The following is an 11342-nucleotide window of genomic DNA, read 5'->3' on the forward strand; positions in this document are numbered from 1 at the left end:
ACTGTGCATCTATCTCAGTGACTGTCCTGGGAAAGTTGTGAAGGAGCATCAGGTACGTGAATTCAGTGTTTCCCACAGGCTGCCAGTTTAATTGCAGTGGTGACAGAACAGGGTGTGTGGGTTGTGAGGTCTATGTGCCGATGAAACACAGGCTCTTATTAACGACTTCTGAAGTGCTTGTTACTCCTTTGTGCAAATGATGATGGACTTGACCGACCATCACTTAGATTGCGATAGTTTTAATCACAGTAATCAATTTTCTGTTCATAGAATTCCATAACCACGACACAGGCATCTTCACAGGCAAATATCAGGTAATAGATTCATTGATTATAATCAGATGGCACTGAAGCACTGTACTGGTAGTCATGGTAACATCATGGAAATACAACTGGGTAAGTGTAAGCTACAACATGGCTGTATTTTTGCTGACTTGAAGCTACAATATGCAACTTTTTGCACTGAGTCAGTGAAGTGTATTGTTAGTCCTCCTCCGCCTAAGTTGGTCAACCCCCCAATTATTTATTTTTTTTGCTATTTTAATGTGAAACAGGTACATATTGCAGCATTCATATTTTCAGCTAAGTAATCTTATTTTTGCTCAGGCACTAGCCTCAAGTTTCTCCCTCTGTTATCAGTTAACTGTGACATTAGTTGCTCCTATCTGACTTAATTCCTAGTTTTGTGAAGCAAATGTAACAAACAGCTAATTTCAAACAGGTTACTTCCTCAGCATACTGCCTGCATTGCCAGAGTTGCCAACTCTCACACATCTGGCGTGAGACACACTGTGGCACCACAGCTTAAATGGTCATTTAAAATACAGCAAGATTCAGTCTGAGCAAAGTGAGTATTCTGAACACATCTGCTAGCAGATAGTTTTTTTCCCCTACATGATGAGATGAGATGAGATTGGCTCATAGACAGTAAGGAAAGTGTGGCTTGGCTACATTCTGTCCTGCTGCACTGCTGCGTTACTTTCATGTGGCACTTTCTGAAAATCCAGACCAAGTTCCCAAGACTCCCAAGACGGAGGTTAGAGGTAAGAACCTCCATGCACAGTTATATAGGATATTGTTTTTTTCAATTGTCAGGCAGTGCTAACTAATGCCGACCTTACACTAGACGACATTTGAAGCGATTTCACAGTTTTAGACCAATTTCGGAGTCGGAATATGCTCCCGTCACCACAATCGTTATGCCTACCATACACTAGAAGACTTTGAAAAGACTTTGAAAAGACTTTGAAAAGACTAAAGTCTGACACCCTCTCACATCCAGCTCACATCTAAAGACAATGTGTCATAAGTCACTGAGTTTTTAGTCACAGACTATAAGATTTTTCAAAGACTGCCTACCATACACTAGAAGACTTTGAAATGTTCACGTCATTGAACTTCACTATTTGCATGAGCCAAGACTAAAGACTTCCGATAATATTAAACATGTTTGATTTTATCGGAACGTCAAGACGAGAAAAAGACTGACTTAAGACAGCTCGGACTGAGTTTTCTGACCACCTTACACCAAACGATCGAGATGACGGGAGCGCGGCACAACTCTAGCAAAACTCTCATGATTTTATTCTGACGTTGGAAATTTGTCTGCGACAGTGAACTCGCTTGAAAAGTCGTTTGGTGTAAGGTCGCCATTAGGTGGAAAACTCAGTCGGAGCCGTCTTAATGCAGTCTTTTTCTCGTCTTGACCGTTACGACAAAATCAAACATGTTTAATATTATCTTAAGTCTTTAATCTTGGCTCAAACGGTGTGTGATTGTCAACGAAGCGATTTATAATGTTACACTGTCAGGAGGAGAAACTGGTGGAGCTGTGGAAAGAACGAGAGTTGATCTCTCTCTTTATTTCTCTCTCTGCGTGTTGTGTAGGCCTATGTGTGGTTTCCTGTATGTGTGTGTGTGTGGGGGTGTGTGTGTAGATGGTGGAGGAGGGGGATGTTGTAGCTTCATTCACATTCTAACATCATAGTCCATTATCAGTGTTTGTGAGCCTATATAATCCTTTACATGCACTAAAAACCTGGAGCTACTACCAAATCTGTGAGAAATCCTGCTGGAGTCTTTTAATGTGTGATGCTGCATGATTCTCAGTCTTAACAGAATCTTATAGTGTGAGCACCTCTAGGACTAAAAACTCTGAATGTATCAGAAATGTAACATGAATCACACTGAATGTGAGAGTGTGTCAGACTAAATGTCTTCTAATGTATGGCAGGCATAAGTAATGCTAACTTATCAAAGCTAAGCTTAGCAAAGTTGAGATACACTTGTGATCGCCGCACACACACACACACACACACTGCTGTTTTAAAGTTAGCTAGCTAGCAAAAGCAAGTAGCAAAAAATCATATTCAGCTAAACTGTTTTGACCATAGTTTCTGCGACCATGACTCCAGATGAGTTTGCTGAAATACCTTGAGAGAGGAGATAATGGGAGATGTGAAGAGAAACAAAGAAGTGAATGAAGAAAAGGAAAGAGTGAGCTGGAGGAGGAAGAGAGTACTTACTGATGTTCAAATAAAAACATATACATAATGTAAACTAGTGTGATGGTTTAGGTTTAGGTGATAAATCCCAGCAGCTCAGGCAAGATATTTGAGTTATTATACATTAGCGGTATGTCATACAAAATAGGACTGAGAGGAGAGGAGGAGGAAATGTCCGCACATTCACAGTTTTTTTCGATTGCTAACATGCATTGGTCAAAGTCACAAAGTCTGAAGTCACATTGTCAAAACTCTTCACACAGTCAGTGAAACAGAAGTCTATGTGGACCAAACTGTGAATCATTTTTCATTGCTTTCACACAAAATGCATTCAATGACCACATTTTCCAAAAATCCATGAACTCTTTTCTCATTCATATTCCACCACCTGCAAAACACTCTATATTTGCAGCACATTTTTCAAATGCTAACACACCGTTTTCAAAACTGTTAAAAACACATTCAAAACAATTTTGTGCATTTCTGCAGTAACCATATTGAAATATATAGAAAATCTTAGCAGAATATTTGCAATAAAATGAAAAAATAATCATTCCAAACACAGCTGAAAGCTTTTAGTCTCGTTACCAAACAGACAAAAGGGGACGGCTTCGGAATGATTTTGTTTGGAAACATGGATCAAGGAAGACAGGTTGGTGGGGAAAGAAGAGTGGCAGGGAGAGGGAGAATGTGTGGAAGACAAAGGAGAGGAAGACCAAGAGCGGTGGTCTCTGATGAGAGGAAGACCAAGAGCGGTGGTCTCTGATGAGATAAGGGCCACAATTATTGACCATGTTGTAAACCATGGTCTCTCTTTGAGAGAGGCTGGTTTAAGGGTGCAACCAAATCTGCAGCGTTCAACAGTTGTATCAATAGTACGAATTTTCCGGCAAATAATTATAATCAATAATAATGATAATTGAACTACATATTACAGTACAATACAGTATGTTTACATTTTCACATGTACTGACATTTTGAAATATATTGATTGTTTTGTGTTTTACAGTAGGATCCAAAGGTTGCCTCCCACAGGAAGGAGAGGCAGAATATTTTCAGATGCGCAGGAAATTTCCATTGTTGACATGGTAATTGGCAACAATGCAATAAAACTGCAGGAAATTCGGGACAGAGTGCTGGCACACAATATCACTTTTGGGAATGTGAATACGGTCAGCACAACGACAATTGTCAGAGTCCAAACATAAAATAAGGATGAAGCAGTTGTACACTGTGCCCTTTGAGAGAAACAGTGAACGTGTGAAAGAACTCCGGTATCAATATGTCCAGGTAAGATGTTCAATAACCAAACAGGGGACATACACAGCTATGCATAATGTAAAGTACTGTAAAACTGTGGATTTACTGTATTGTAGAGAGTAATGGAGATGGAAGCCAGGCAAACTGCGCATACATTCATCTTTGTGGATGAAGCTGGATTCAACCTGGCAAAAACACGCCGCAGGGGAAGAAATGTGATTGGACAGAGAGCAACCGTGGATGTCCCAGGCCAGAGAGGAGCTTACATCACAATGTGTGCAGCACTGTCCAGTGATGGTTTGCCCCTACAATACAGAGAGGCTCATTTCTTTTCTGGATGACCTGCATAATCGACTTGTGCCAGCGGAGGAGAGAGGGGCAAGAAACTCCCCTACCTTCGTTGTTGTGTGGGATAATGTGTCAGTACTATTCCTGCCTCCATACTCCCCCTTCCTAAACCCCATAGAGGAGTTTTTCTCTGCGTGGAGGTGGAAGGTTTATGACCACCATCTACATGACCAGATGTCCTTAACTGGATGCCATGAATGCGGGGTGTGGGGACACTTCTCCTGAAGACCGCCAGGGTTGGATTAGACATTCCAGAAGATACTTTCCAAGATGCATCGCCAGAGAAGACATAAGATGTGATGCTGATGAGAACTTGTGGCCAAATGCAGGAGAGAGGGGGAACTAGAACCTTCACAGTACTGTACAGTATGAGTGATTATATTATACATGTTGTTGATGTTTTTTTTTGTAATTATTATTGCAGCCCTGGAATTTCAGGAATTTGTTTTTTTTGTTTCAACTTTATTTTTCACAAGTAAATTACTATATGCAAAGATATAGAAAAAATAAAGGATATTGAAGCAAATTGCTGCATTTCTGATTCATTCTAGTTACATATACTTTAGTACAGTCAATAAAGTGAAAAGGTGTTATTCTTATTCTATAATGAAATACTGATTAATGTGAAAAATCATTCAAACTTCAAAGATAAAAGTTCATAATTTATGTAATGCTCCCTGTTAAGAGTTTTTTAGGTCAGTGTGTTATGAGTGACAATGTATGCTTTCTGAGTGAGAGTTGTTGCCAGTGTTATGGTCGAACAAGCTTATTTTGAGACATGTATGAAGTGTTTTGGAGGTGAGATTAACTGTTTGGCCAAGATGCATGTTGGTAATGCAGACTGTATGAAGAGTTTTGAAAAAGTGGCTTCAGTATTGACCGATGCTTGTTAGCAATTGGAAAAAAAAACTGTAAGACAAATTTCCATGCATCTCTCAGTGACAAGTGACAGCCAGTAATTAGTTGTTTGAGATTTTGTTTAGGTTAAATAAACAATGATTTCTGATGAAGACATGCACACAAAAGTTACAGCCCATGACGTGAAAATCTCATCTTCCCCATGTGTCTCTCATAACACTTAAGACTAAGCACTGCTGATACTAGTGACACATTGCATGCATTGATAGTTTCAAAAAATGGGTAAGTGGGATAATCACCAGTTTGCAATGAAAGAAAATACGACCGTTTTGAGATACAAGATTCAGACGGACAACACGGGGATTATCCTCGAGGGTGCGATGGTGCTTCAGGATCTGTCAAATGTGGCTTTGGCATCCCACCATGTTGTTGGGGCTCATTCATGCCTTGAGTACACATTCGAGCTACTTCAAAAGATCATGGAATTGGATGGGAGCGAACTGCCAAAGAAGGCACAGAACCGAGAAACTAAACTTCATCAGTGAATCAGATGATGTGTTGTGAGACGGACACTGGACTAGTGTTGTAGTCGAGACCACCTAAACCGAGACCGAGTCAAGACCAAGACCGGAGGATAAGTCCGAGTCAAGACCAAGACCGAGGGGAGGGTGAGACCGAGTCAAGACCGAGACCAGACCAATGCGAGTCCATTTTCAAGGCCGTGACTGTAATCATGGTGATTTTTACATTTACACCATTTCTCTGCCAAAATTCCAAAAGAAAGAAAGCATAATTTAGGAATTGTAGTAAAATACAAATGGATACAGTATGGTACAGTATGTACTCAGTGACAGAAGCCAATCCTTTGATCTGAAACATTGCAATTCAATTTCACTGACCTTTGGAAAGGCTCAATACAGCGGGCAGAATGAAACAGAAGTGTTAAAACACCCTGAGCACATAGCTTCACTAAAACATTCAAAATTATTATCAGCTCGTAGCTGACCCTTGCTATGTGTCACAATGTGTAATTATTTAGATTCCTGAAATGAGAAGAAAAACAGTTGGGGTGTGTGTGTGTGTGTGTGTGTGTGGTGGTGGTGGTGGGGGGGGTCAAAATGTGGTCTTTGAAATAGCTTGATCTCAGGACCTTGATTTGGCCTTGGTTCTCAAGTAGAAGTTTCACATGGTGATACCTGAACAAAAAAGTGGCACTTTTACCTTCTTAGCATTGAGCATTGTAAAGCTGAAAAATGAAGAGCCAGGTTAAAATAGCCACCAGTTTGAACCTTGGTCTGTGAAGGAAGACTATACCAGGAGAATTTTATGTGTGAACTGAATTCTGACTATTCAACACATTACACGTTACAGTTGTGAGGCTTAAGCAGTTAACATAATGTAATATTTATCAAGCAAATGAAGAAAACAAGTCTGCTCTCAATTTTTTTTCACAATGAAAAAATTTAGATTGCACTGATGTTTGTGACTGATTTTGCCTTTGAGCGATGCTGTATAAGGCTTTTCCCATTTGAGCAATGCAAAATATTAAGGAATCCTTCAAGTATGTTCTTTATTAATGTTATTATAGTCTCAAATATTGATTAACCAGCATACAGTTAAATTGTGGCGGTGAATTTTAGCTGAATTTGAACGTTTCAGTGGCTTGTCAACTTTAGCCCTCTCTGGACAGCAGTAGTATTACCAGGGGAGGTCAACAATTTGATTTGCCTGTGCACACTGGTAATTTCAGTCAGTCATTTGGATGGTAAAACATTTTACTAGGGGACTGGTAATCCAAGGACATCCCTGTGCAAATATGTCACACAGTGTTTTACCATGTCAAGTAGGAGACACTGTGTTCCTTTTTTGGAATCCTTCTATATCTAAAACTTTACAGCGGTTAGATAGACATCTTCCAAGACCAGGCTCTTCTAAAAGATTTCAGTTTACTTCTCCTTATTGGCTCCCAGGTGGGCCCAGTGCAATGGGCCGTTGAAGTCAGGGGATTCATATCAACAAAACAGGCCAAGCTTTCTTCAAGTGGATCCATATTGTCGTAAAGAATGATGCTACTTTACCCCAGCACTGGTTTATGGCCATCGTCGGTACATCAGCCAGTTGTCAATCCAGACGGGATTAAAATTACCCTAGGGCATCTGTGATCTGTACCAGAGTAGCCAAAGAGAATCACAAACATGTTTGTCCCGGACGGGATGTAATTAGTGGAGTCCTGAGGGAAAAATTACTAATCACCAGACCTCCCCTGGTAATACTAATGCTGTCTGGAGAGGGTCTTTTACTCATTTAGGCAAATACAAATGTTAATTTTTGCCACGTCATTGCAGCTGGTCATTACAAACACTTCACACTCACCAGCAATCAAGTGGAACTGAAAAATAATTAAGAATAACAACATTGCACTATTCAAACAAGATTAAATGCACATTATTGATAGTGCAATGGAACTTATAATACATTCAAAATAAATCTGTATTCAGTGAATCCCCAACCTGTTGAATTCCCCTCTGTATTCACACCCCACGACAGATTTCTGTCGTTTTTATGGACTGTAACATGTTTCTTAGTTTTTTTAACATACCTGTGTTATGGTGCCTGGATAGATGTCTCCATCATATTCCACGAGCACCCATTTCCCAACCTCGCTGGCATGTTTTCCAACCTTTTCACACTCTTCAGCATCTTCTCTGAAAACAAACTCCTTCGGGGAGCAGCAGTCACAAGAGGAGCTACAGAAACATGAGACTTCCCAAACCAATATCTTCCCTGGCTCTGCTGCAACAAGCTGCGGGAAAAATTTATATAAGGAGGCAGTTGCTTTTTTAGCTGCTTTGGAGTGAGTTCTGCAGCAGGCTTCAAAAGGCCTTTCTCTTCTTTCTTTAAATACCTGGAAAACTAGAGGTAAACATGATGTTTTGAAAAGTGAAAACATGCAGGGCCTTCATAATGCCAAAACAGTGCTAACCAGAGTTATACATTTAAAATATGGGATAATATACGGTATAATCTATAGCTCTGGTGCCAGGAATCAAGGAGCTTCATTTAGCATAACAGTTCCCCTACCTACAGTATGTAATTGTCCTGAGACTAACTAACAAATACAGGGGAAAGACCTGCATCACCTCTGCCTCAAAAGAGCTTTATGACTCTGTGTGTGTGTGTGTGTGTGTGTGTGTGTGTGTGTGTGTGTGTGTGTTCTCTGCTGTCCTTTGATTTAAGCCTATACATTTCTCTTCCATAGTCCTCAAGCACGTCTAAATTGCTGCACAGCTTCTGCCCATGCTTCTGCTCTTCCTCTCCTTTTCTATTGATCTTCATAATAAGTCTTCAGTTATTTCCACAAAATATTGATATTAATGAAGATTTTTTTGATTAGAGTTCAGATACTATTGAGGTTGATTTAGGCGGGTAGAAAGAAAAGCGTTAGCCAAGTGACAATGCTTCGGTGTAATTGCTGAAGAAAAAAAAGAGAGTATATTTATTTATTTTCAGAATTCATTCGGCCCTAATTTACTTGCTGTGTAACGTTGATTTATTCCAAATATCAGAATTCAATGAAAAAAAAAAAAAGTTCAAATACTATTTACAGATAAATATGTCATATTACTGTAACTGCATCTTTCATTGTCGTAACTCTCTAGATTACGTGGTAATGAATGCTGTGATTGAATGAATGATGTGGAACTGAGCTAGCATAAAATTCACCATCTGTTTGGCTTGTTAATACCATCTTTACTATAAGTTATCAAATCAATAACTTTTCAAAAACATTGTTACGGTAATGTTCACCAGATCTCAATGAGACTGAGATCAGCTACATTAAAAAATACATTAAAAAAAAACCATACTGTCGCTCACATGTGGTTCAGTGAAGCGCTGTCTTTATGTTTATTAAACCTCTCAGTTTGAATGAGTGTAACACCGAAATTCTTCTGACCGGATTTCATTGTCATATATTGTCAGAATCTGCTTTGTTTGCATTCGTCTATGTGCTAAAAGTGTGATTTTCAGACCTGTTTCGGCAGTGAATTGAGAGAGAAAAAAAAAACACAATTCTCCAATCGTCTCTACCGGAGCAACCGATGATAGAGAATCACAGATTTGGGGGTTTTATCATGTCCAGGAAGCTACACAACCCAAGCTACATGTAAACAAACCGCTGATCTGCATGGCCAAAGAGCTCTAATGTGGTTTCATCAGCTCACAGAACATTTTCCCAGACGGATTCAGGCTTTTCTTAGCGGGGCCTTGGTAAAGTTCATTTGGGCCTTCCTGTGTTTCTCTTTCCCTTTCCCTGGTCCTTCTTGGTTCAGTGCAGCTTATGTTACAGGCTCAAACTATTAACCCCAGACTTCTGCAGGTCAGCCTTGAGGTATTTGGATTTATAGTGTTTTTTTCAAAGCCTTGCACCCACCATTGATGCCATCTGAGATCAATTTTCTTCTTACCACCACATCCTATGAGACTCTTAAGAGTTCCATGAGCAGCAAACTTCTTGATAATATTGCAAACTGTGGAAACAGTCCAAGGTCTCTGGAGATGGAGCTTGTATGAATGCTTATATTTAGGAATGATAGGTTTTTTTTACCGTTTTCTCTTCACCATTGTCACAGAGGAACATGGAAGCAAAGCAGACTATTTTACACTTTAAGATGCATCACATGGGGGGAGATGAGATGGTTAATTTATATCATATTGGCATCTGCAACCTGTCAAAAATGAGTTGAATTACGCTGCAAACAAGACTTTATTTCCTCTAAACAAAATTGATTTAAATGGTTAGGAGAAGAAATGAGAAAACACTGCAATATTTTGTTTACTGTTGCAATAACCTGTTCTTCTGCAAAAAAAAAAAAAAAATACACCGTACTATTGCCACATTCTGACACAGACAGCATTTCTAAATCTTAACTGCACTGATAGACTTAGAATCTAAAATCCACTACCGAAAAACAGCAAGAGTAGTTCTCAGTGAGTAAAAGGCTGTACATTTTCTCCACAGTAAACCTAACGTCATATTTCCTGTAAAAGCAGAACATTTCAGTCAGCATCTTGTATTGTATGATGACAATGTTATGGGGGCATGAATGCAGTCTATAATAAATGCTATAAAGAGCTGGAGAACTATGTGGAAGTATTTCCGATACTATTATCTATAAGTTTTGTATCTGAACAGTCCTGTAAGTTTCAGCTGGAAGAAGATGTCACAGACACTGCCAAGGTTATAGTATTACTCATGGTTTTCTATAAGGTGCTGTGGATGAAAGTGAACACCAAAGTTAAAGCAATATTCCACTTAGTTTTAACATGGGGGGTTATTCGGCACTTGACCGCCATGAAAACCAGAATATAAACTAGTCATCAAGATCGGATGCAGCTGGACGAGTTTGTAGCCTTTGTAGCGTTTGACGAAAATAGCCTGAAAACTTACATTTAACACGTTTGTGAACAGATTCAACAACAGATCCCGCGTTTAAAACAATAAAGCAGCAACTGGTCCGTCGTCCTTTTGCATTTCTATTCTTGGTTTACACTAAAATTAGCATTTAAAAATAAAAGTAGATCCGGTCTACCAAACAGGAACTCTCTCTCCTAGATGGTATCCCTCCGCTATGTTCTCTTCTATCAATAAAAATGCTATTTGGTAAAATTATGTTCTAAAACGTTCGACCAAATGTCAATTGAAAATCACAGTACCGGAATCTGTTGTTGAATCTGTTCACCAACGTGTTAAATGTAAGTTTTCAGGCTATTTTCGTGGCCTCATTCAAATGAATGGGAAGTAAAAATCTGAACGCTACAAACTACAAAAAAGTAGTTTATATTCTGGTTTTCATGGCTGTCAAGTGCCGAATAACCCCCATGTTAAAACTAAGTGGAATATTGCTTTAATGTTTCTTTCAATCAAAAATGATGAATGAACGTTCTGGTTGGTAGAAAGATTTACACTGTGTTAATGTGTACTGTATGTGTCATGACAAACCTGAGGAATGGCATGAGACAGATATGTTTTGTCAGTAAAATGTTCAAGTTTGTTTATTTCTATCGCCCTTTATCACGGGTACGGATATCGATGGTACGGCCTGTATGCTTCTCTTCCCTTACTTTTTCCCTTGTGTAGCTTTTATGTATTATATGTGTTCTACCATGTGAGATTGTTTTTTTTATGTGAAGCTGTTTTTTTTTTTTACGTGAAACTGTTTAAGCTGCCATCTTGACCAGGACTCCCTGGAAGAAGAGATCCTGTATATCAATGGGATCTTCCTGGCTAAATAAAGGATGAATAAAATAAAAAATCACAAGCGTGTCTCAAAGGACTTTACAGAGAATGAGCCTAACTAGATCTAACCGATCA

Source organism: Centroberyx gerrardi, chromosome 22 (genome assembly GCF_048128805.1).
Source record: "Centroberyx gerrardi isolate f3 chromosome 22, fCenGer3.hap1.cur.20231027, whole genome shotgun sequence".
Taxonomy (NCBI): Eukaryota; Metazoa; Chordata; class Actinopteri; order Beryciformes; family Berycidae; genus Centroberyx; species Centroberyx gerrardi.